At 52.8% G+C, this 26,209-nt stretch overlaps 1 protein-coding gene across 10 annotated transcripts in view; it reads left to right on the forward strand.

Moving 5' to 3' along the window:
* Positions 1–26,209, forward strand: part of FARS2 (phenylalanyl-tRNA synthetase 2, mitochondrial) — a 310,909-nt gene that overhangs the window by 280,312 nt on the left and 4,388 nt on the right. The gene's annotated exons all lie outside the window — the stretch shown is intronic.

Genomic DNA, 26,209 nt, shown 5'->3' on the forward strand with positions numbered 1-26,209 from the left:
GAGGAACCACTGGTCTACAGGAATCATGCCAAGCTCTAAACCCATTTGAAACGTGCCAGCCCACGTGGCAGGATGTGTGGTTCTGTTATTCAGATTTGTTTATTATTGGTTCATTCATTTACCTGCCTGTTGATCCATTGATCCATCCGTCCGTCCCCCCAGCGAACCCACCAACAGTCCATCCGGGGAATTAGTGCCTTTGGAGCGGGACACACTGGAATTTGAACTCTGACTCTACTACTTTCTGACCACGTGACCCTAGATTTAACTCCCCCGAGCCTCCTAGTTTTGGTGGCTCCGCTCCCTCCAGCGACTTCCCTGACTTCCAGCACAGGGCGGGTGTACTTGGGGTTCAGGAAGGCTCCTGAATTAAAATAAATGAATGCATGTTGGGCCCAGCGAGAGAGAATTAGAGAAGTTGGGGAGAAGAGCAGGCATTTCTGGAGGGGCTCTGGGGGAGGGCAGTCTGGGGAGAAGAGACGGGGTCCCACGGGCACACCCACCTTTCCTCCCGGGAGCAGCCACGCTCCTCCAGCCGGGTCACTGGTCCCCTGATGGCCCCTAGTGGGTCTCCCCATTGCATCGCTCTATTTTTGTCCAGAAATAGGACCTTTTCATATGCCTAACTTTGAAATCAGGAATATTTCAAAGCCTATTCCTCCATTCACTCTCCCTTCAATTCATTTCACTTCTGCAGCCATTTATGGGTTGGTTGAAGTAGAAGGACTTATGGGGTCCTTCCTATGTGCCAGATACTGTGCTGAGCTCTGAAAATACGGCCGAGGACGGGGACCCCTGCCCTGCCTCCGGATCGCAGGCTGGTGAGACACACAAGGGACCCGCAGGGCATGGGCGCCCGGCCCGCCTGCGCTCCACACCTGCTCACAAGGAGGCAGGTAGCGCGCAGGTCATGCTCGGATTCCCTTTTCCCAGGATGGGGTTTTGTGTGATTTTAACTTATTTGCAGATAATTAACCCTCGGGTCAAAAAATCATACCCTTCTGCCTCTGCGGAGACTGAAATCAGATTTTTGAAGAAAGGCAATTGATGTAGAGAATTAAAAGCTTCGTGATGAATGATGCTGTCATTACATAGGGAGGAAATTACAGTAGTACTTTCTGCTCTGTAATTAAAAAACCAAAAAAGCAGAGATGAATGAAATACCCACAGGTGAAAATGGGATTTGGATTGCACCAGAGGGAACTGCAGCTGCGGCGGTCACATGGTTTCCGTCTCCCGGTCTCAGCGGAGTGTGTCCTGACTCGTTTCAGATCGAAGCAGGGGATTTCGTGGCCCTCTTCTTGAACAACGTGGCCCAGGAAAGGGGGATTTTTACTCTAAAAATACTATGTTTTTTCCATCCACTGACTTTCTAAAATACCACAAACATTTCATAGACCCAGGTGGTTCATAACCTGTTTAGCTTTCCCTCCTCCCCACTGCCACGCCCTGGCCTTAGGAGTCCTCAAGCACCTTTGTCCAAAAACGTACAAAGGTTAGTAGTCAGAGCTGGACTTGCTGTCACAGCCCGACTTGTGGCCCCCATCTGGCTTTTCCTCAGTGTTGTGAGATCAGAGCTCCTGCCCCGTGAAGTCCCCGCGGCAGGCGTGCTGGCGTCAGAGGCCTGCGTCCTGGTCCAGCCTGGTGACTCGCTGCGCGTGTAACCCGTGAGATCAGTAACTCCTCTGAGCGTTGCTTTGTGCGTGCACAGACTGGGGACTGGAGCAGCCTCTCAGCAGAGCTGTGAGGCTTCGATGAATTGACTGTGAGTGTCTAGTGCCCAGTAAGGGCCACAAGAAACGCCGGCAGGTGTTGGAAATAATCGTGGGACCCAGGAGTGCGCGGTCGGTGGTGTAGCCGAGGGCCTTGGGCTTCCGACCCCATTCTCCCTGGGATTCCGGAAGGCTGGGCTGGAGCAGGCGGCCTGTCCTGGAGGCCTGGGAGACCCCTTCCTGCTGCCCAAACCAAGTCTCAGGGTTGTGCTGTTGGAGGACAAGAAACTAAAGGTCCTGAACACACGTTCTCCTGAGAAAAGAAGAAAAAGGAGACTAGGCGGGAAAAAGAGTGGTCCAAGTTCATGGAAGCAGGAAGCAGGCCCCGCACCCTGCAGCTTCATTCACTCCTCGGAGGGAGCGTGGGGCGGAGGGGGGCAGGGGGGCAGCAGTGAGCACTTAGATGTATAACCTTGATGACCTGACAACATTATAAAGGCTTTATGTGAATTTTCCCACTTGGTCATAATGACCCTTTGAGATGGGCTTTTATGTTGTGCTCATCTCACACACAGGGAAATTGACATAAAATGAGGGTAAGTAATTAGAGCCAGGAGAGTGCCTCTGTAAAGTGAAAAGTAAGTGGATGAGTGGATGGGTGGGTGGGTGAGTGGATGGATGGATGGGTGGCTAAATACTGTATCTGTAGTTTGGGGTACTGTCTCTATGTACAGATACATCGTATTCTCCTCCTCCTCCTCACAACTGTTGCCTTTAAAATGACCAACCCAGTAAAGTAAGTAGCCTTTCAGAAGATCAAGTCCACATGTATTCCAAGACCTGTCACCTGGTGATTTTGCAGATTGTGTTAACATGGAAAAAGTGTTACTAGTTACTGGTTTTAAAACAAAAACTAGAACCGTATTTTCAGTTTGGCATCAAGGGATTTTGTTGTTGTTGTTGTTGTATGTACCTCTGGTTATTTATTATAGAACATTATCTGTCTATCTGTGAACGACTCAGAGATGTTAAGTAACTTACTCAAGTTCACAGAGCTAGTAAGTAGCAGAACTCTGATCTGGCTCCCAATCCTCTGATTCTGTCAGCTGCCATTTCCATGTCTCACGTGACCCTACACATCCTGTGGGTAGTTCACCATTTCAGGTCAATGGGCTGAGCCAGGGAAAACATGGGTACTTACTTCAGTGATCAAAGGCGTGGGGCTTTGGAGTGAGGGAGCTCCCCGCCCAGCTCCTGGTCCCATCAGTCCTGTAGCCCTCCACTTACTTCTCCCCACTGGGCGTCTGTTTGTCCCGGGCTGTCGTGAAGATTGGTTGGGGTAATGATGTAAAGCATCAGGACATCGGAGGTCCTCGTGGTTAGAATTAATAGTGCACCTTATGCCCCTGGCTTTTTTCTCGGGAATTCTTCTTCTGCCTGCTGGTAGGGCAGTGCGAAGTCTACAAGGCCAGGGAAGCCTCTGACTGTTATTACTACTAACAACCGCAGTGGGTGCCCTAGACCTTCATCTTCTGCGCGCCACCCTGCCTCCACCCCTGCCTGTGCACTCATGCCGGGACTGGCCCCAGCTCCCGGCTCTTCCCGCAGTGGAGAGTGGCAGCTGGTGTCGGTTGGATGAGGCTACCCTCATCCACAGCCCTCTCGCGTTCTTGGCCTAGCGGTGGCCTTCGCAACCCAGTTCTGACCAAAAAGAACAAGCAGAAGTCGACAGATGCAGTTTCTAGAAGGCTTTTTGCCTGGCACGCCCCCTTTGGCCTTTTAACCATGCGACCCTTCTTCCGTCTGTCTGTCGCAATACTGATGTGAGGCCTGGAGACGGAGCAGCCGTCTTGCCACCCGTAGGAAGCACACATGACGATGGCGGCCTGCTTGCTAAGGACGGTGGAGCAGAGGACGAGAGGGTCCGGTCCCTCCAGCATCCCTGCCACTGCTCGGTCTGCGCCTCTGAAAGTTGTTGGCGTGCAGGAGCCAGCGCGGCGTCTGGTGCTGCGCGCCGCCGAGCTCATCAGAACCGACGCACAGTGGGGCTCCGAGCTCTGAAGAGACAGAAGATGCTGCTCTGTTGCAAACAGTCAAAGGGAATGGAATCCTATAAGCGCAAGAACAGGACAGGACCCTCGAATGTCCATTCCTGCAATCTCGAGACTGGTCGATGAATCAGACCCTCAGAAATGTCTCAGGACGGACGGCACCGTGGAGGACGTCATTTTTACTGAGAAGTGGGGGCAGAGTTTTTCCTGTTTACCAGATACTAAGTTATCTACACAATTATAGGGAGTGTGTTTTATTGCCAGAAACCTTTAACTTTTTTCAAAGTTTAAAGCAATTTTTTTATCATTATTTCTGCAAAATGTTTTTATTAAAGGAAACACCATATGGCAACAGCAAGAAGAGCTAGTCACAAGTCACGAAGCTAGTCACAGATTTCTTCCCAACAGTGAAATTCAAAACACTCATTGCAGGCCCTGCATTTAGAAAAAAAAGATTGCAGGTTTCAAGACTCCTAAAAGTATAAAACTTTCGTCAAAGAGTTATGCCTTTGGTTTGCTTTTTGTTTTCTGTTTTCATTCTCTAGAAGAGAAAATAAAGGCTTGTCAGACCTGGGAGTTAGAGTCTATATATTTAACAGCCAGTCCGGCCTGGACACCGATCGAACAGCCATCAGCCGCAGTCCCGGGGTGGGGGGTTTGGTGCACGGGCTCAGGACGCCAGCCCTCGGGAAACCTCTGGGGAGGGGGGGACCCTGTATGTGTGATGCTGAAACTTGTTTCCATCGTCCACACCCTATGTGGTGAGCACTGACAGCCTAGGAGCCCCTGAACTGGCCGAAGCTAACACACCTGGTGGCGGACTGGCTTGTGTGGCTTCTCTCTCTGCACTGGTTTGGATTTTAAAACGCTCTAGTGCCCCGAGTTTAGGTACAATCCAAGGTGGCCTCACCCCACCCCCAAAAGAGCAACCTCAACCAAAAAAGAATTCTAACCTCTAACTCAGTGGCTTCTAGCTTTGAAGAAGTTAACACTCTCCTGTTTTTTGACAAGATACAGCATGATTGTTCTGAGAAGCCAGCAGTGGGGGTGTGTGTGTGTACACGTGTGGGTGTTCGTGGGTGTGCACGTGGGTTGTGCATGTGGGTGCACACGTGGGGGTGTACACGTGGGGGTGCATGGGTGTACACATGTGGGGTGTGCATGTGTATGTACACGTGGGTGTGTGTACACGTGGGTGTGTGTGCACACGGGGTGCGTGGGTGTACACATGTGGGGTGTGCATGTGTATGTACACGTGGGTGTGTGTACATGTGTGTGTGTGCACACGTGGGGGTGCGTGGGTGTACACATGTGGGGTGTGCATGTGCACACGTGTGGGTGTGTACACATGTGGATGTGTGTGCAGATTGGCACCAGCACTGTCGCCTGCTCACACGGAGCGATTCCATCATGAAAACCTTTGTAGTCACACCCTCCCCACCCCCAGCCTCTAGCAACCACTCATCGCTATAATTTTGTCATTTTCCATCTCTGTAATTTGGTCATTTTGAGAATGTTGTATGAATGGAATCATTCAGTGTGTGACCCTTTGAGCCTGGCTTTTTTCACTCTGCACGATGCCCTTGAGATCCATGCAAGAATCAAAAACAAACAAGAATCCTAACTTCCAGCTCAGCCACTTCCAACCCTGGCCGAGTTGGGACTCAGGCCTGTGGTTTGACGGATCCCTCCTTCCTGGGGGAGGCAGGAGTGAAAACCAAAGCGCTGGGTTGTTTTCGACACTGAGAGGGAATTACGAGTGAATTACAAATTGCTTTGGAGGAGGAACTGTGGCCTCTGGCCCTTGGGGTCCCTGAGAGCCTGTGTGGGAAGGGGGACCAGCCTGAATGAACATCTACAAGGCAGACCCACATTTCTGGGCTCACTGACCACTTACTCCTCGCAGCAAAATTCTAGAATGTGAGTCAAAAACAATCTCCCTTCTAGGTCGTCTTCTATAATCCTTGCTCTGGGCCCAGGCCGGCAGGGGATGTGCTCCTCCCCAGACAGCGGGTCCCGGCAGGAGGGCTCCACGAGCTGCCACGTGTTCACACAGCATCTTAGAGCAAGGCAGGGGAGGGGAGCTGGGTCTGGGCCTCCATCTCCAGGTCCCCGCTACCCCCACAGGATGTGTTACTTGCAGGATTCTATTTCATCCTCTCAACGACTGTACAGGATAGATACTGTGACCCCATTTTACATGTGAAGGAGTTGAGGCTTAGAAAAATAATTAACTCCCCCCCCCCAGGGTCATAGAGCCAACCCAGGACTGAACTGAGGTTTAAAGGACCCCAGAGTCCTTGATCTGCACCACCGAATTATTTTAGTCCAGGGTGAAAAGCAGGCCAGCCCCCGCCTGCACCAGCTTCTGCCACCTGTGGGTGGTCCAGAGCACATGGCGGTCGAAGTCTTGAGGTCCCCCTAAGTCGAGACCTTTTCATCTAAGGCGTGATCAAATACACATGCGAGCGTTTACACTGTTCCTTCAGAGCAGGGAACCTTGAGAATGAAGATTTGCGGGGAGGAGCTGCGTGGGAGAGTTTTGAGACACCTGGGATTTTTGAAGACATTTTGATTCCTCCCAATGAGATAAGTAAGCGGCAGAGATGTCTTAAGTCTGTAGGAGCTAAAGCCAGGTTTTCTGTGATCAAAATTGAGTACCCGTCGAGTTTGTCTCTCCTTTAAAAATTAGTGGCTACAACATGAAGCAAAGCATTAAAAAAAATTGTCTTAATCTTTCTGTCTCCTCTGTTCTCTACCACTTGCTTTTTTTGAAAAAAAACAAAATTCTTTAGCTGAGTTTAAGCAACCCCAGGAGGATGTTTATAAAACCTCCCCCCACCCAAGTGTCGTCACCGAGCCACAGAGGACTCCCATCTCCAGACGCCCAGGTGCTGTCTTCCGGCGTCTCACCACTGACCCACGTACCTGTGGCAGAAAGGGCAGCACCTTGCGCCAGGGGAGCCCTGTGGACACTTGTCCTGTATCCCCGCTGAGCATACATGTGCCTGATCGGGAAGTTACAGGAGATGGAATGAGTCCTTGGTCCCTCACCTGCTGAAGCTGGCCTGCCAGGACTCATGCTGCACTGAGTTCCCCGTCTCCTTGGTGCTTGTTCTCCTGACCAGGAGCCTCCCTGCGGCAGATCATGCACCACAACCTCCTGGATCAGTAAAGAGAAAGCAGACCAACTTCTGACCACCACACCTTTCCATCAGGATGGCCCTCGGGAAACAGCCGCCTTCCTCCCCCCACCAGCCTCTAGAGCCTCCCAAGAGCGTCAGCCCACGTGTTCCTCACTCTCTAAGGACAAAGGTCACTCTGAGTTGAGGAGGAAGAGTTTAACCGAGTTCCAATAAGACCTCATTCCCACTTAAAGCTTCTCCCCTGCCGACTCGCTCTGTGCACTGGGCCCGCCGCCGCACGGGCAGGTGCGTGTGCTGACCGCGCATGTCCCCTGGTCTCCCCCCGATGCTTCCTGCTCTGCACAGGATGTAATGCCCAGCAGCTGGGGGGCGTCTTGCCAGGTTCGCTGGGGTCAGACCGTCAGCGTTCCCAACACCATCCAGCGATGTCTTTGGTGCCCCCCCACTCCCTTCCGCACCTGCCCTTCCCCTCCCAGACCGCAGCCCTGCTGACTGACTTCTCCTTGGTCACAGGTGCCTCCGTGTTCAGCGGGCCCCCGGGGCATCCCCCAGGTGTCTGCTTCTGAACTCAGCCTTGGCCATCACGGTGTTACTCTTGAGACAGGCAGTTTCTGTGTCCGTTTGGCCTTGGGACAGACAACCCTAGCTCTTAAAACTCTACAGTGAACGAGCACCTCGGAGCCAGCTTTCTCCCAGAATGTGCTCGGAACTCCAGGTCTCCCGGCTCCTAAACCTCCTTGTATCATTTGTCCCCGAGGTGCGCTGGGAGCAGCGGGGCTCGTGGGGAGGCCATGGGGCCTCCTTTCCCACAGACCCCGCTGGGGCACCTCTGTCCCCCCACACTCTGCTTTTAGTCGTCGCTCATCTCCGGCCTTGTTGCTTCTTCCAGCCTCGCTGTCCTTCCCAGACTTTGCGTCCCTTTGATTCTAAACATAGTTTCTAACAAAGAACCAAGTCAGTTATTCTGAGGGGTGAGGGTGGGGAAATGGATGACAAGCCTCAAAAAATGCAGCAGGTTTACTCAGTTGAGTTTCCTTTTTCCCGTTGCACGTACAGCCCTCTGGCGTGACGCGCAGTGGGCACTTTGCTGGTAGGAAGCCTTTAGGAGACGTGCAGGCTTTCTTGTTTGTGCGACGTTTCCTCTTGTTTCTCATCCAGCAGAATTTTCCTTCTATTGTTTTGTTTTGTTTTCCGGCTTGTTTGGCTGGTTGGCTGCTTTTTCTTCCCTTCCCATGACCCTGACTGCTTCCTCTCCTTCCCTCATACATGTAGTTGTTTCGAATCTTATTGCCAGATTCCTCTTCCTGATTTGCAGCACCCTCAAACACACCTTCCCTTGCAGACACTTGCCTGTGCAGGGAGTAGAGGTGTGAGGACTGTGAAGAAGGCGCCCCAGTTGCGATCTATCTGTGTTTGGTGATTAAATGCTGGAGGCAGAGAACAGAGTTGCCATCGTCCCGGTCTTTCTCCCCAGCCTCGTCGCATCATTAACTTTATCTGTACCATTTGGCAGTCTCGAGGAAAAGCAGTGGTGTTTATGATCTGTAACATTTACGCTGTAATTAACACCCACAAATAGACCCGCAAAATGGCATCCTAAAAAAGAGCCATTAAAAAAATAACACAGAGTTCTGAATCAGGGCTAGCGCGGTGAGGAAGTTATTATTAGCCCTGCTCCACTTTCAGGCTCTCACGATGCCCATTTATCAGGGAAGATGGCCTCTCACGAGATTTCCTGGAGATCCCGAGCTGCGGAGTGGGTCCCGGGGCCGTTGGGGCGAGGGGATGACTGCCCCCCACCCACGGCCTCGCCTTCCGCTCCTTTTCCTTCCTTTGGGAAGTAACGAGCCCTTCGTCTGAGAGCCGGGACGTACCCACGGCCGTGGTGGGAGAGCCTCAGTACACACACTTCACTGTGTGGGCCAGTGGTCTAATGACCCTTTTGTTTTCCAGCAGATACCCTGCACAGATGAATACCAGTTTCTACTTGTGTGTGTCCCTTGTAATTGATTCTTTATTAGCTTTTTTCGGTAGGAAAAATGGTCTGTTTGAAGAAAGCACAGAATGTTCACTGCTGCAAATAGGAGCATAAATTAATCAATGGGTCTTTTACACCAAAGGGAGCCCCGTGTGACCCTGTGGGCTGGGGTCAGAGGAGAACACTGGGAACGGCTCACCCCGAGAGGAACCCCAGAGGCCTGGGATGTGGAACCAGCCTCCATCCTGCCTGCCTTATAATCAGGAGGCCGACTGATCAGGACACGCCTCTCCAATTTGTATTTTAACCCTTGTTTAGACTCTCCAATGTAAAAAGACAAAAAAATACGTTTCAGGCCTGATGCCCCCTTGCCTGGCTTTAATTACCAGAGTAATCTGTTTGATACCTTAAGTCCCCTGGCAGCCAGCAGAGAATTACGTGTTTGCACTGCCGAGAGCAGCCCAAAGCCGGGCAGGCTTCCTGCTAGAAGTCAGAGCCCCACTTGCGAACCAGGACGGTGGTCCTGAGATGCCGAGTGGGGAGGATGCGCGTGCGCACAGCTTCCACACTGCTGGTCCCCGACTCGCGCGCCTGCGCGTGCGATCCCGTGTGCTGCTGCTTATCCCGTGTGCTTATCCCGAGGGTAATCCAGACGGTGGGTGGCTCTCTGTGCCCCTTATCAGTGAGCTCCCACCATTCAGAGTCCCTGGCCAAGTAGGGTGGATGGTGCTGTTAGGTTTTTCAAACCAAAGTTCTTGGCAAACAGCCCCTTCTTAGGCCTGGGCTTCAGTGAAGTGGCCCGGCCTCTCCCTAGATTTAGCCGGGGAGGCCCGGGGCGTGATCGGGAGGAAGCCAGGCAGGGAGCTGCTGCGGGGGGAGGTGGGGAGCATCCTAAGGCAGGATGAGGTCGTATTCACCTTTGTCCCCTTGTTACTGACCCAAACTTGGGTCCAGCTCGTCTGAGCGCAGTAAAGCCAATTCCACAGGCTGGAATGAAGGAAAGTGCAATGTTTATCGCAGGGCACCAAGGGAGTTCGGGTCAGTGCCCCAAACAGTGCGTGTGGCTTGCTAACAATCGGCACCAGCATCAGCTAATGTGTACTACGCACCTACTGTTCGCCTTTTCAGAAACCAAATCAGTGCCCAAAATTAAAGAGAATGCACTGTCTGCATACCGCTTATGTTCTGCTGGGGAGAGTCAGATACCAGGCATTGTAAGAAATAGTCAGAAATAACGGGGCGCCAGGTCACAGGGTCTTGTGGGCCATTGAAAGGCACTGGCTTTTACTCTGAATGAAGCGGGAAAATCTTAGGAGGTTGGGCCCAGGTTATGTGCTGTGACTTGTGTTTTAACAGCATCACTTTGGCTGCTCCGTGGAGGCAGGAGTGGGAGCAGGAGACCAGCTAGACTCTCGCGATGGTCCAGACAAGAGACGGCGGTGGTTCAGGTGGCGGTGGTGGAGGTGGTGGAAGTGGTCAGGTTCTGGATACGTGTGGAAGCCAGAGCTGGTGGGATTTGCTTTGAGGTCAGACGTGGGGTCTCAAAGTAGGTGGCACGCTGTCACGTACGCCATGTTCTTTTGTCAGACAGGCCAGCTCTGGTGTGATGTGGGGAGCCACACACGGACACAGACACCAGTGGTGGGGACCACTGGGACCATCAGGGGCTGGATACCACCATGCGGGAGATGGGAGGGGTGCTGGAGAGGCACCCACCCTGCCCTGCAGCAAGGCTCAGGTGCTGTGCAGGCGACTCGAGAGTCAGGGGACAGTGGCCTACAGTCACCCAGCAGCCCTTATTCTGTCACCAAATAATCTTTTCTCATTGATGACTGAATATATTGGGTTCTCAATCCAAGTTAGATTTCTAAGGTGCCTCTCTTTTTTCAATTATTGAACTTAGAGACTGATTGTTCTTAAAATCTTTATCTAAAGCCTCCATTTTCTCCAATTTTAAGCTCACTCCTTTCTTTAATATTCTTTGCTTTATCCTGTGCCATTTCTTAAGACCAAGACTTTATCCGAAATGGCTTTAACAAATAGTCTCTTTCAAAAATCTGCCTACAAGCCAGTTCCGTCCCCACCCCTCCCCTAAATGAAACTCCCATGAGACCCCTCCCTCCCTCCCCCCTCGTCCCCTCTACCCACCCGGCCTTCTGCCTTCTATCACCACCCCTAGCGTGGGAGCAGGCAGATGTGCCACCCAGAGCTCTGGTCCTGTCCCTTCTGTGTCCCGCCGACGTCCTGGAACCTTTGCTCACAGCCGACCAAGAGAGCAAGTGCTACCCCCCAGTGCTGAGCAAGAGAGAGAAGTGAGTGTGTCTCAGGGCTCGTTTCCAGCGGAAAGGATGGTTTGTTTGGTACCAAGGGCGCAGCCAGCTTAAATGTGGGGACTGTGGAGAGAAAATGCCCTGGAGAGCTTTGGGGTTCTCAGACCTCACTCCTGATGTGCTGGGAGAACTTGACTCTTTTCCCACCAAGAAAGGTGAGGGCCAGGCAGAGCCGGGCACCCACCCTCCCGGCCACAGGCAAGAATCGGGGGTGGGGAGTAGAACTGAAAATAGAAAGAAAGCACCTTGATTATGAACGTGTGTCTGACGAGGCGTTAAGTGTACCACATGCAGTGGGTCAGCTTGTCTTTTTTTTTTTTTTTTTTTCATTTTTTTTGAAGTGTAGTTTATATTACAATGTTAGTTTCAGATGTACAGCAAAGCGATTCAGTTATGCATATACATACATACATGTTATTGCAATAAATTGAGTATGGTTCCCTGTGCTCTACAGCAGGTGCTTAGTGTTTTTCTTTTTCTATTTTATATATAATAATATGTGTCTGTTAATCCCAAACTCTTGATTTATCCCTCCCCTCACTTTCCCCTTTAGTAACCATAGTTTGTTTTCTATGTCCATGAATCTATTTTTGGTTTGTAAATAAGACTTGTATCATTTCTTTTTTAGGTTCTACATATAAGTGATGTCGTGTGGTATCTGTCTTTCTCTATCTGGCTTACTTCATTTAGTGTGATCACCTCTGGGTGCATCCATGTTGCTGCAAGTGGCATTACTTCATTCTTTTTATGGCTGAGTAGTATTCCATTGTGTATATATAGTAGGTCATCTTATCTTAATACCTTGACTGAGGCTCAGGGAGGCTAACTTCCAAGACACCCTCCTGGTCCCTGGCAGCCTGGAGCGGTGACCAGGAGTCAGTCCCTTCAGCTGCTGCCCCAGTACTGAGTGCCTCTCCTTCAGCAGGTGCCAGGCGGGTGCTGCCTGTGGGAGAACGTGGTGGGTCCTGGCTACTCTGCTTTTGACCTTGCATGTGCTTGGCCTGGAACAGGGACTGATTGGGTTTGTGATGTTTTGAGGAGAACCAGTAAAATGGCATTTTTCTCCCTCACTGGGTTCCAATGCAATTAAGAAACAGATATAGGACTCAGACAGGTGACGATCAAATACAGTTTAAATATTGATGCGGTGAAATGAGGGGCTACAGCTCAATTTACAGCTACAGTGTACCTTCTGTGGGGGGGCGCACATGCAGAGGGGCCCTGACGGGGTGAGTCCCACGGTACCTGTTCCTCCAACTTAACCCTCTTCAGACTAGCCCCTCCCCTAGGGAAGCGTCCCAGACAGCGGGCAGCATGTGTGCCTTGAGGAGGAGGAAGGTCATGTGTTCCACCTGCACTGGGTGGGGGGCGGTGAGGAGAGTGAAGTGGGCGGGGCCAGACCTGCAGGACCTTCATCCCAAGAGCTGGGCGCTGTGACTGCGCGTGGTACGCATAGCACCCATCCAGTTTGTGTGCTTAAGAGATCGCACGGGCTGCAGCGGGGACAATGGGTTGGAGGAGGGGCACCAGAAACAGTGACAGGACGGACTCAGAGGTACTGGTGACCCCCCCCCCCCGCCCCGCACCCCGCCCTGGCCTCCCGCTGTCAGCTCCCGGCTCAGGGCTCAGGAGGAGGCTGGGCCCTACCGGACCCTGGAGAAGACTGGCCCGGCTGTGCCCACCCTCAGGCCATGGTGAAAGGAGCTTTCAAGCTTCACTCCCAGTGTGAAAACTTGTTCCTCCCAGTATTTTTTTTACAGTTTTTGAAGCCAAAAGTCCGTAAGGAGATGTGTTCTCCCGCTCTCAAAGTTGTAGCTGAGGCGCAGCTCCTGGCAGGCCCTTTCCCCCGCCCTGGGGAAGAGGGGATTGTTGCTGATGAGGGACCCGGAGACCTGAGTCCACACTTGCACGTGGACCCCACCTGATGTAAACGGGGAACAGTTCTTGGGAGGCTGAGGGTCCTGGGTGTGGGGGGGTTTGCTGTTTGCCCAGCTCGCTCCCCAGCAGGCCTTCCGCCTGTAAGGAAGTCTGCTCTCCTGCCATCTGGCTCGCACCTCCTGAGCCACTCCAGTGACCCACACATCGTGCTGGTGCCGTCCTGCCTGCCCAGAGTTAGTGGGGGCTGGGGGCAGGCACAGACAAGCGATGGACGTCACAGCCCAGCAGTGCAGGGCAAGGGAGAATTAATTATTTATTTGACTTAATATGCAATCTTGAGTAAGCTACTTGCATTGTCATTTTTCTGAATATTGTTTTCAAGTCATTTCAGGGGGTAGAAAGGAAGGTGGAGTGATGTAAAGTGGAGTAAAACTAAAATTTAGTTAATGTAGATTTACAGTAATTTTAAGTTTAGTCAAACACCTAAAATTCAAATAAGAAAAGTATCTAATTTGGCGGGGGGCATAGCTCAGTGGCCGAGCGCACGCCTGACACGTACAAGGAGGACTCACAGGAGCAGCTTCAGGGCCAAGACCTGCGGGATGAGTGACAAGCTGTGTGACGGAAGGTTAGGGGTCGCGGGTGTGTGGGAGGAAGGAGACGGGCCTTCTCCGCAGCCCTCCAAGTGCCCTCAGAGGAGCTGGCGGCCAGGCGCCCCTCTCCTGGGGCGCAGCCCGAGCCCCCCACATGGTGAACAGGGCGAGCTGGACTTCCGCCCCTCCTCACCCTCCGACCAGACACAACTCAGTGGGCCGGAAAGCAAGGGGGCAAGGGGACCTGGAGGCAGCGAGGTAGACGTTTGCAGGAAGCTTGGATGTGATGGGGAGGCCGGAGTTCACACGGTAACCAAAGCTGAGGCCCAAGGGAGCATGTCTTTAAGATGGACTAGACCTCGGCTTGTGTAAATACAGGTGGGAGAGCGGGGAAGGGCCCAGAGAGGTGGAGCACTGCAGACACAGGGGAGAGATGGCATCGCTGGTAGACAAGGTCCCAGTTGAAGGCAGTGGAACACAGATCGCTGTGCTGGGGCTCCGGCGGGCGGAGGGATGGATGAGAAAGGGGGGAGGAGGGGTGTGAGTGCTGGCGGAGTCGCGGGTTTGGGGACAGGCAGTTGGAGGTGACTTCTTATTCCTGCCTGGGGAGGAAGGCAAGGTCAGTTAAAGATGACCATTCACAGGCTCTTTTTCAACTTTCCAATTCATCTCCCGCCTCTGTCTCGGCCACCCATCCTTAGAGGATTTCCAAGTCTTCTCGCCGTTTCAGGGATTGCTTAGCTAAAGCCCCCTTTAAGTCAGCCTAGAAGTTTTTGCTTCATCTTTTCATGCTAAGATGAACTTCATAAACATAGTAAGTCAGGTGTGTTTTGAGAGACTGGGCTGGAATCCTAACAGCACGTACAACATTGCTTCTGGGTTGGACCATGCATTCTAGGTACAAACTCACTGTCTTATAAATGGTATTTCGGAACATAACTCTCCATAAAGGACTCTCCCTCCATGATTTTTAACTATTTCAGGAAATCGTGAAGTTAACCCTCCTTGGTATGTCAGTCCAGGAAGCAAAGCCACAAGCAGCTGATGACGTGACTTAAGCCAGTAAGATTGGACTTTTCAGTGTCCACTTTAGCTTATTGGCAAGTGGTGCCGTCCAGCCTGGGATCAGGTGCTGCTGTCCTGGGCACTTGGTAGTTGATGGATAATAAAAATGCAGCAGTTCCCAGCATGCAACCGGCAGCGTTCTCGTGGTGAGCAGAGCAGGGTTCAGGGTGACCCACCGTGTGAGCTCTGCGCTCAGCAGCACCCGGTCCGGTGAGAAGTCCTTTAAGAGAGTTCATCAGTCTAGTTCCAACGATGGCTCCTCCTGAAGCTTCGACAGTGCGGTGCCCCCTCCACGCCGACTCCAGACAATGAGGTAGATGAGTAAGTGCTCCCCTCCTGTCTGTGTCTGGCTCTGGGGGGGGGGGGGAGGCTGGTAGGACCTGGAGCACCAGGCAGTGTGTACCTCAAAGACCCTCAGTCCCCGCCCTTGCTCCATGGCCTGATTTCCACCCGGGAGCACGGACTTGCCAAGCACTAAGTTGCTGCTTATCTGTAATAAGCCATTGACATCAGGAGAAAGGATGCTCAGTCCATTTCCTCCATTTACAGTTTACTCCCTGCCCCTCTGCCATTTGTGCCTGATGCCCTAGCAGACGTCTCTGTTTATGGCCTAACGGAACCCATACCTAACGGTACCCATACCTAATGGTGTGGCCCACTTCCCACCCTGTCGATGCTGGAAGAGTAAAAAGCGTCTGCCACCAGCTCTGCCCAGGCTCCGCTTTGCCGGGCACCCTTCCTGTGCCCAGAGGTGGTTGTGTGAAGGGCTGGGCTTGCCCGATGCCTGTGCTGTGCGGGGCAGCGGTCCCGGGGAGGGAGGGAGGGGCCAAGGACTTGCACGAGGCACGTGAGCTGCTCTTTTCCACCCTCTTCCTCTGACGTCGCCAGCAGCGCATCAGCCTCCAGCCTGTGTTTCTCCGCCGTCCGCATCGAAATCTGCATGCAGTTAAAGCAAATCCTGGGGCGTGTTTAATTAAAAGACAAATGGAAAATAAGGTCATGGTGGGTGCTTTCTGACTGTGGTCGGTTGGGTTTTAATTACCCGTCGGGAACTGTGAGAGCTGCTCCCAGGCTCTCTGGGTGCCAGGTCTCTTTCATCACAGGGATGATGTTTTCAGCTGCTGACAGGACGGGCCTCCCCGTCTGTGCAGAGCGACTTGATCTTGGCTGACAGTGGCTCAGCAACGTGCCGAATCCAATTAGCAGCTTTGTAGCTACTTACTCAGAGCGTCTATAGTAAAGCCTGGCTCCAGACGCCTCAGACAGCCCGATCTCCCGGCCCACGATCTGCTTGTTTGTCATCAGCAGTTACCGTGTCCGGAGCGCACGGGGACGCACGGTGGGGGCCCTGGCGAGTTAGAAGCGTGCTTTCCCCGGGGTCCCTGCGTCTCTCTGTCCTTACCTGTGATTAATACATGAGCTGGGGCGCTCATGGTCAGAGCAGCCGGAGATCCCAGTGACCACCCAGGCCCCGTGAAGGACCAGAAGACGAATCGTGAGGGATTCAAGAAGGGTCATGAGGCCCAGAGACGAGAGATGCGTGTTTGGGGTTACTCAGGGGGTTAGGGAAAGGCTACCCTGCAGGGACCGAGCCTCCCGACAACTCCACGTGTTCCCCACCCCGCGCCCCCCATGTCTTAGCCAGAGCTGCGTCTTAGGAAGTGGGTAGAGGGTGTCCTGGAGAGGCCCCTGCAGACCCTCCCTGCCCAGCAAGCAGGGCAGGTGAGGTGGGCGGGTCACGCAGCCCCTCTGGGTCTCAGTCCCCTTGCCGTTACTGTGGAGTGATGCTGTGCAAGAGAGTTTTGAAAAGTACAGAAGAGTTTTAATGAAAGTGCCCAAATCAGAGTAGCTACTCAGCACCTGGAAGTCCCTTCCTCCTTGATTGGGGGGCATCGAGGCAGAGGGGAGACCAGGGAAAAGGAGAGAGAGAAAACCATGTTTGTGCGGAAAACGTTCTGAAATGGCAAACACTGGGAAAAGCAGGTGGCCAGCAGGGCCCCGCTTTGGGCGTCGACGTCTGTGGCTGGTGGCAAGGAGGGAGGGGCCTCTCTGCCATTATGCTCGAGGGCCCAGGACAAAACTGGTGCCTCCGTTCCAGCTCCAGAGCTCTGCCCGCATCTGCCGACAGACCCTAGACCCCTCCGCAGCTCTTCTGCTTACACACTGGCCCGTGTTCTGTGAGTTGCTATTTTTGTTATTGGGATGGACCTGTATGTATACCTGGAGGCTAAGTGAGTGAGCATATTTGAATGAATTGTAAAGTGACCAGCCCGGGCACAGAGCCACGAGTGACCTGGGCATCACCTCCCCATGTTGACACGCATAGAAATTTCATGGCTTTGTCCTCTCTGCTGAAAAGGGCACAGCAGACCTGTCTTTTCTCTCTGCTCTATTTTGATTTCCTGTGTTCAGAGATAACTGCAGAGAGTGATTTAAAAAAAAAAAAAAAGAAAACCAACTGGGATGTAGTTTCCAAATCAAGGACAGTCAGTGCGGTGTTTCAGAGGGAGACTCGCCAGCCACTTCCCTAGAGTTTGTATAGAGTCGCGGAGTCCAGCCTGCACCAGCGCCATGGTGGTGCCAGCAGAGGGGCTGCTCAGATGTCCCGCAGGTGGGTGTGCGCGGGCCAGGGCCAGGGTGAGGATGAATGGACAGCGCCTGGCACCCTGCGCCCAATAATACACCACAAGCAGCGTGAATGCTTTCGTTTGTTTTCTTCTTTTTAAGTAAATTTGAGGACCTGTAACTTTCTATTAATCTAAATATCTTAATATTGGCACTGCTCATTAAACAAATTAACAAAGTTGACAGTGCTAGTGTGAATTGTAGTAAGCGCTATCTTTTACTGAGTTTTAATTTTGTGCCAGGCGTTGTGTGAGAACCTTATCTCATATATCTAGAAAGTATGTTTTATTGGCCCTGCTTAAAGGTGTCAGAAAGTAGGCTTGGAGAGAGTCAGTAACGTGCCAGGAGGAAGCCACGCCTGGTGTGTGTGGAGAGCAGGTCTGCGTGACTCCAGAGCTGGGCTCTCAGTCCTCCTGCTGACCTGCCTCACGGTGTGTTTCCACGAGTAGCTAGGTTCTGTGGGACGCCTGGGGCTGCTGGTAATGACCAGGACAGGGGCTCAGCTTTCCTGAGCTACTGACTCCGACTTAGGGCATCTGGTATACCATCCAAGATGGAGCCTCTCCCTGGGAAACCGGGACATCTGAAGCCTGAGCTTTAGAACAGCTCGGATGGAGGGTGACCTTGGCTTCTGCTCCGTCATGATCTAAGCTGTCATCCTATCGTCCGGGGCTTCTAACACCCACTTCTTTTTCAGTTTCGTTTTCTTCTCGAACTATTCTTGTCAAAGGGCTTTCATGGCATGTGTTGAGTGGTAAACGTTCTCATTTTTGCCTCACTTTGTCTGAACATGTTCTCATTTTGTCATTATTCCAGAACAACAGCTCAGCTGAGTATGACTAACACAGGGTGACGTTTTGTTGGTGTCATTCCATCACCTCTGGACCCCTGTGTGGTTTCTGAGAAGTCCCCTGGGATTTTAATTGTTCCTCTGTCAGGTCTCTGGTTTTCTCTCTAGTTTTGTCCAGGTCGTCTCTTGGTCTTGTTATTCTGCAGTTGCACTATGATGTGCTCAGGGCAGACTTTTTTTTTTTTTTTTAATCCCATTCAGAACTTATTGTGCTTCCAGAGTCTGAGGACTTCACTGATTCTGGAAATTTCTCAGCCATTGTGTTTTTAAATATTGCTTCTCTCTTCCTCTGTGCTTCTTCCAATGCTCAGTGTGTCCTGTGTGTCTTGACCCTCTCTCACATCTTCATTTCTGTTCCTCTCTCTGCATTCTGAGCAGTTCCTCAGATCTGCCTTCCAGTGTACTAATTCTCCATTCAGCTGTATCTAGTCTGTTGTTTAACCCTTCCACTGATTTTTAAATGATAACTATATTTTTATTTGTATACATTTTCTATATAGGTCTTTTTTGGACCCATTGTTCTTTTCTCATAATGTTCTTTCATATCTTTGATGTCTTGAAGTGTTTTAAGCACTTTTAAGTGTCTAACTTTTAATCATTTTAAACACTCTTGGATTAGTCTTGTATTTGAAATTGGGGGGGGGGGACTAATGCTTCTGTGTTTTTTATCTAGTGACTCTGGCACATAGTGGGTGGCTTCCTCACATGTTCTGTGTGTTTTGACTGTGAGCTTACGTTCACCAAGGTCTTTCCTGAAGTGACTCCATGGGCTGAGCCTCTTCTCCAGGGCTGGTCTGCCTTTTCTCCTGCCAGGTGTCCTGGCTATCCTAGGCTTCACACCGTTCCAGGACCAGTTTTGTGTTGACTTCTCAGCGTGGGGATCTGAGGCATTTCTTAATCTACTGTCACATCAAGGACACAGCCCTTTACAGTTCCAGCTTTGTGTGAGAATCTTCGTGCCAACGTCTTGCTTCACGTGGACCCAGGCCTTCATCTTCCGTTCTCAGGTGGACATCGGAATCCAAACTGAAGGTTACGGTAACTGACACTGCTCCCTGCTCTAGACAGCTGAACATCAGGCACTTACCCTGTGGGTTTTTTCTTAATTTTTTGCACCCAGAGATTTTCCCTTTCTTTCACAAGCTACTCAACTATCCACTTTTTTTTTTAAAAAAGCCACTGTTCTTACATGTTACTCAGCACATCTGGGAGCATGGAACCGCAGGATCTTCGTCACAGTCTGCCATCATCCTGCAGTCTTCCCGGCTCTCCTCTCTCCTCTTCCGAGCTAATTGCTGTACCTAGAACAGACTGTGACAGGGCAAGAGACAGATTCTGTGATCACCTGTCCTGGCAGTCTGTCCAGAGCGCATACTGTGCCCAGCTCTGCACTCATTCCTCTGCCTGGGGAAGACGCGGCATCAAGTGTGGGAGCCTGAAGGTGCTGGCCCGCACACACGGTTTCTCCAGGGCGTGGCAGCGTCACGCTGGCCCGCAAGCCCACCCCTGAGGTGTCTTGTTGACGCTCTGCCTTTGAAATCAGCTCATGGGCAGTCTTACTGAATCTCGCCTAAGCGTTTATAACAGACAGAATTCAGCTTCAGAAACTTGATTATGTTTTTCTCCAGTACATCAGAAATGTAAGCCTGATGCCTTTTTTTTTTTTTTTGAAGTAAGAAAATAACCAGAAAAGGGCTGCTTTTTTTCTTTAAGTTTGAAAATGTACAACCACAACTCAGTCATACTGTGACATGGTTTATTGACTTGGCTTTTCTTCCAAGCTGCTGACAACACTTTGCTCACGTGACTCCAGTATTTCCTAACTGAGGGACTAGTTACGGACAAATAACATGGCTTCTGTTTTACTGAGACCTGGAGAGGTCAGTAGGTTATCCAAGTAACAGAGATAGCCAGGCCACCAAAAAGGCTGTGTGCTTGAACTTGCCCACCTCCCTGGCTCCAAACAAAATTGCTTTTTCACGAAAGTACATTTTAGAGCTTTTCCCTCAAGTTTCATCCAGGGAACAACTTTATGAAACCCACGACTGCCTTGAGATAGAGCTATGGTTGAGGCGCTGGCCACTAAGTCAGACGGCACCCCCGGCCCAGCACTCAGCATAGCTTTGGAGGCAGCTGGACGCCTAAGTTGGAATCCCACCTGTGTTACCTTCCACTTGAGTGGCTGGGAAGACACTTTTAACCTCTCGGAGCTTTAGTTTTCTCACCTGCGAAACAGGGTAAGTAAACCCCGTGGTGACGGGGCTGTGATGAGGATTAAATGCGAGGCTGCATCTGGGCGCACCAGGGGAGCAGCAGTCACGGTCACTGCTCATCAAGGCCTCCGCCTGCACACCCCTCTTCGCCGGCAACCCCGGGGTGGGGTTCCTTCCCTGAAGAACTGTGACCGTTCCTCCTCTCGGACAGTGGGAGCCTTGGAATTGATCAGGCGTCTTTCACCGCGGCTGCAAGTTCTAAACCAGGCTTTTCTCTTCAGTTCCTACCTGCACGTCCGTGTTCTGTGTGTTCTGGGTCTGACTTTGCCTTCATCAACCTGATGTTTCCCCTCATTCTGGCTCCCCCCGCAACAACCCCGTATTTTCTACTACTAATAAGGATAAGATGAAACATTCAAGTGCCTGGCACTTAATACGTAATAGATCTTTCTTCCCTTTAAAGTCTTTTTTTCTTTCTTCTTCTGCCCTTTCTTTCTTTATACTCCCACGGTTTCTCTGCTAAGTCGTACTGACTAGTGAATTCGTATTCCACTTTTTATGGTACAGTCCTACTCATGTAGGAAGGGTGTCACGTGGGAGAGAGACTGGGGTTCTAATGCTTTAAAACAAGAAGCCCCTAGGCCATGAGGCCCTCAGGTGATGGTGCTCTCGTGATGACCCAAGGCTGAGCTCACAAAGGCTTCCCCCGCCTGACCTGCAGAACCGTCGTGGAAGCCAGCACCTGGAGAAGGTAGCAGACTGACCACCATCACGGGGCTCAGGAGAGGGGAAACTGAGATTTGAACTCGGATCTCTGCTATGTGCCAGTCCCTCTACCTGGACTCCTGCCAGGGGGTGGAACCACCCGCCCCCCTCCTCCCTCCGCCCAGTAAGCCCCTCCCCGCCATGGGGCCTCAGCCCACTGGCACGAGCACAGGAACTTTCTCAGACCCTCATCTAAGACCGTTGCCCTTCTGTGTCGCCTCGTGGCTCCGTGTGCCTCTCCTTCTAGCCCTTCAGCGTAACTGCAGTTCTCCTGACTTTGTAATTCTTCGATTACTAGGGACATGCTGTCAGCTTTGTGAGATCAGGTCTGGCTTGTTTTGTTTTGTGCCACCATTGGTCCTCAGTACCCAGTAGAACACATGCCATATAGTGGATGTTCACTTTATTTGATGAATGAATGAATGAATGGAGTGGATGGACAGGCAGACAGACAGATGTCCAGCCTCCCAGGCAGTGATGTTAAACATGACGTGTGCTGCCCCCAAGGTCCCCTCCCACTCTGGCCACCAGTGGTCCTGGAAGTTCCCACCAGGGCCATCAGGCTGCTGACTATGAGCTGAAGAGTCTGCGGGGCTGTCCTGGGGCAGGGTGGGGGGAGAACTGGGGTGAGTCCAGGACCGAGCAGGAGAGACACAGGAAGCCGTTACCAGGAAGCCGTTACCTTACAGGGAGCACCCTCTCTGCCTGGGCTGTGGGAGCCCGTGTGGGCTGCCCAGAAGCAATCCAGTGTCGGGCTTTGCAGAGAGAACTCAGGCATGGACCAGGAAGTCTGTGGTTCCTGACCTTGGGTTCTGTGATGCCTTAAAATGTGCTGCTCGGATGCTGAGCACTTACTGAAGCCATCGCTGCTGTGGCCCAGCCTAGAATGGTATGTGTAGGGGAAGTTCGTCCTCCCATCCACGTCCCAGCCTCGCCTTTCTCTCCCTCAGTCCCTCACTCACTGTTTGTTGAGAGGTGATGCTTTAATGAGACCTGGAGAGTCCCTTCTGAAAAGCATGTGCAAAATAACCATAAATCACTGGAATTGTGTATAAACTTTTCTTTACTGATATGACTTCCTTCACGGGTAACTGGACACTGAGTCTCTCCTGGAGTAATTAGCCCGTTCCGTCCGTTGCTCGCTCCACGGCGTGACACTCGTGGGTAATTCTGCTCCTGAGTAACGCGGTGGAGGGCGGCCTACAGCATGCTCTTGGCCGGCTGGTCCTAAAACCACATGGGCGACATGGTGTACACCGCGGTAGCTCGGTGACCCTCTGTTGCTTGGGGGCGTGAGATCTGGGCTTAGCTCAGGGCCTGTCTCTAGGAGCAGTGAAACTGCCCAGAGCAAGGTCCTGCCAGCCTTTCACGGGATTCCGTGGGGACCTGATCCTCGACTCTGGTTTGGCTTGATTGCCTCGTGATGGATTTTCAGCTGAGGCTTCTCAGCTGGGAAACTCAGGCCCTCCTCTGTAGCCCTCAGCCACCCCCCAGTCCCCTGCCCCCCACTTCTGTGCCTTGTACCCGCAACGAGCCACTGAGCTTCCCTTCCACCTGTCCCTGCGAGCTCACGATTCTGTCTGTAACTTTGCAGGAGTGGCCTTTCCCTTCACCACTTCTCCGTGTGCCAGTCTCATACCTCCAGGCCCTGTCCCATGGGCTCTTGCCTGTGAGACTGCTACACATGTCACAACCAGAGCCAGCTTCTTGCTGTCACTGGACCCGACCCTCTCCCCGCAAATCCAGGCATCCTCCAGACGGCTCTTCGCTGGACCACTTGTACCTGGAACATACACTCAGCAACCCCCACCAGAGCCGTGTGTGTCACCCGCTGCCTCGAATATGCTCCTTGCCCTTCGCCTGCCCAAACCCTCCCCACCTGTAAGGTCTGGATCGAACCCCACCTCCCGTGCCCGCCTTGTCTAACCCCCAAGTTATTTAACACTCAGCGCTCACAGCTTTGTCCTGTTCCTTATCTTTTGGGGCATCAGTGTCAACCCCCAAAGAGATGGATGTTTAGCCTGATCCTTCCTGTCTTATTTGGGGATATTTCTTCCCCCTCACGCTGCCATGAATATTTATGTATTGATTGAGCAATTCATATCCCTGTTTTGAATTTCCTGCAGTGTTTGCCTCAGCACAGAATAACTAATCGCGGATCAGTTGATTGAGTTGAAAATGTAGCACTTGGCTTCCCCCAAATCTTGTGTTTTGTGACCTTACTCAGCCACCGGGTGCCAGCGCGTTCAGGAGGCTGCCGCGCCCCAGCGCAGAGCTCACGTTAGCTCTGTTGACTTGGGCTGGGCCAACCCAGCCAGGGAGAAAAATAAAACCTCTTCTAAATTTTCCACACAGCCGAAAAGCGCAGAGCTCTGGAAATCTGTGCAACAGGAGACGTTCCTTCAGGTTTGTCAGGAGCGTAGGAGGGTGGCTTGGAAGACAATGGAATCGTCGAAGAGGATTTTTCACATATGGGAAGCCCTGTTTAGCATTTTGAGCCGATGGTCCTAAAACCCGTTTGTAGGAAGCGCAGGGCAGCCTGGTTACTAACTTAATGAAGTCGAGGGGATGAGCGAGCCATCTGGGGAGTGGGAGCGAACCGCACTGCCACTCGTGACAGTCCTGCCGCACGCAGTGGTCTGGTGGGGTTTTTATTATTGTTTTTTGTTTGTTAATTTTTAACGTACATGTGGATTCCCAGCTTCCGTTTCCAGTAATAGTCAACTGGGTTGTTTGGGCCAACTCTCCTCCTCAAAAAAAATTTTTATTGTGATAAAATATGCATGACATGAAGTTTACCGTTTTCATCTTTCTCAAGTGTACATTTCGGCGGCATTAAAGTACTTACCCGTGGTTGTGCGACCGTCACAGCCGTCCACCTCCAGAGCTTTTGCATCTTGCTTGGCTGGGACCCTGTCCCTCTTAGGCACTGACTCTGCCCTCCACCCGCCCAGACCCGGCGACCACCGTTCTCCTTTCCAACCCTGTGAACCTGCAGCTCCACGGGCCTCGTGTCAGTGGAGCTGGGCAACGTTGGGCCCTCTGCGTCTGCCCCATCTCACCTAACACGGCGTCTCCAAGGCCCCTCCGTTTGCAGCCTGTGTCGTGCTGGGGTCCCTGTATGCAGAGGAGGAGGCTGGGGCTCAGGTGACTTGTCTTAACGCCAGGGCCCTTCTGCGCGGCCCGAACTGAGGCTCTGGGACCCTCGGCTGCAGAAGTAGTGATAACCAGTTGTTCATGGAGGCCTGAGCTCTGCTAAGCACTTTACATAGCCCTGTGGTCCCTTGTCTGTGTCTCAAAATGAGAGCCCGGGTCAGCGATTACGAACTGGCCCCAGGTCCTGTGTCTGGGAAGCGGTGGCGCTCGGCGAGGCTGCGTCTCCCGCATCCACAAAGACTCGATGGGAAATTTCCCCGAGGCGGTTATTTTCACGTGCATGGGGAGACGGGGCGCACTGGCCCCACCCTCCAGGAGGCGAGGGCAAGAACTTCCTGCCTGCCTGGCCGGGCCTGAGACCCCCCTTGGAAGGGCGAGGAGAGTCACAGGGACTGATGGAAGTAAGACGGGGGAGGGGAACTTCCCCACAGACCTGCCGTGTGTGGATGTGAAGAGGCGTGTCTGGCCTACACAGCGCAGCGTGTATCTCCTAGGACCCCTTCGGGGCCAGTGCGGGAGGGGCAGGCTGGAAAGCAGGTTTCTCTTTCCCGGCCCCGCCCCCCCCACCCCATCAGGGCCTGGACTGGAGTTGTCCTTCCCAAGGCAGTGACTGTCAGAGGAGCCATCTGGTCCGGTTTCTTCTGACTGACTCCAAGGAACAGAAACCCCTCTGGGGAAAAATCACAGCAGCACCACAGAGTGGCGAGAGGCAGTGATGTCCGCGCGCTGCCGGGCGGGGAGGTGCCCTGGAGCGGCCCCCTTGGGAGTGGCATGCCTGAGACGGCCGCGCAGTCTGACAGGGAGAACAAACCTCTTAGTTGCAGAGTGTGCGATAGGGGAGGGGCGGGAGAAGGCAGATGAGGGGGGCAGGGCAAGAAGGTGTCCAGAGGGCCTGTTACCACCCGAGACCCGCCTCCTCCAGGACATCCTCCTTGGACGCCCACCCCCATGATGCCAGCCCACGCCCCCTGGTTTCACCACGAGTACCGCAAAGGGAGCTGCATCCCTTTGTCAGCCTGTCTAGAAGTCCCCCCAGATCACCCCTTCCCTGCACCCTGCGGGCTCTGCGGGAGCTCTGACCAGCTCACTCCCTCCAGAATCTCCTCTGTCTTCCGGCCAGCACCCCCCCCCCCATTGCAGACCCCAGAGGAACCCGGCCAGCCCTCGGTTTCACCACCTGACTGGTCTCAGGGCTGTGGCTGGGCCTGGGCGGGGCTCAGGCGGGGTCTGGGTTCTTTCCTGCATTGAGCCAAGGAGGCCTCTGTCCTGGAAAACCCCGGAGCAGTTCGTGAGGAGGGGCCAGAGTCTTTGGACCCTCAGTCTTAGTTATCAGGCTTTCACTTTCTTCTCTCGCTTTGGTCTTGTTTTTTTAATGTAGGGAAAGTAGAGGGGGGACCTGATTTGCTTAGTTTCCAGAGCACTTTTTAAAATAGTGCCCAGTTCTGAGCAGTCACTCGTCTCTCTCCCTGACTCCCACTCCTCACCCCTTTCCCAGCCAGAGCCCCCCCATGTGCTCATGCCCCACCCCTCCCACGGCGTCCCTCCCCTGCCCTGCAGCCCCGGTGCCGGGGTCTCCATCAGCCTTAACTGGCACACACCCCGCATCAGTCAGCACCAGCCTGGGAAGCAGGTGTCATCCTCAGGTCGCACAGACAGCAAAGGACGGAGGAGGGGGTGGAACCCAGGGCTCCAGGCGCAAGATCTGGCTTCTCCCCTACCCCACACCCCGTGTCCTCTGTAGCCAGCTGGCTTCTGATCCCCTTCCCATCCCACTGTCCCCTCTCTGGAGTCAGGCCTCCCACGAGAGCACCTGCACCTACCGGGGCACAGCCAGCTGGGCATCAGAC

The sequence above is a fragment of the Camelus ferus genome, chromosome 20 (assembly GCF_009834535.1).
Source record: "Camelus ferus isolate YT-003-E chromosome 20, BCGSAC_Cfer_1.0, whole genome shotgun sequence".
Taxonomy (NCBI): domain Eukaryota; kingdom Metazoa; phylum Chordata; class Mammalia; order Artiodactyla; family Camelidae; genus Camelus; species Camelus ferus.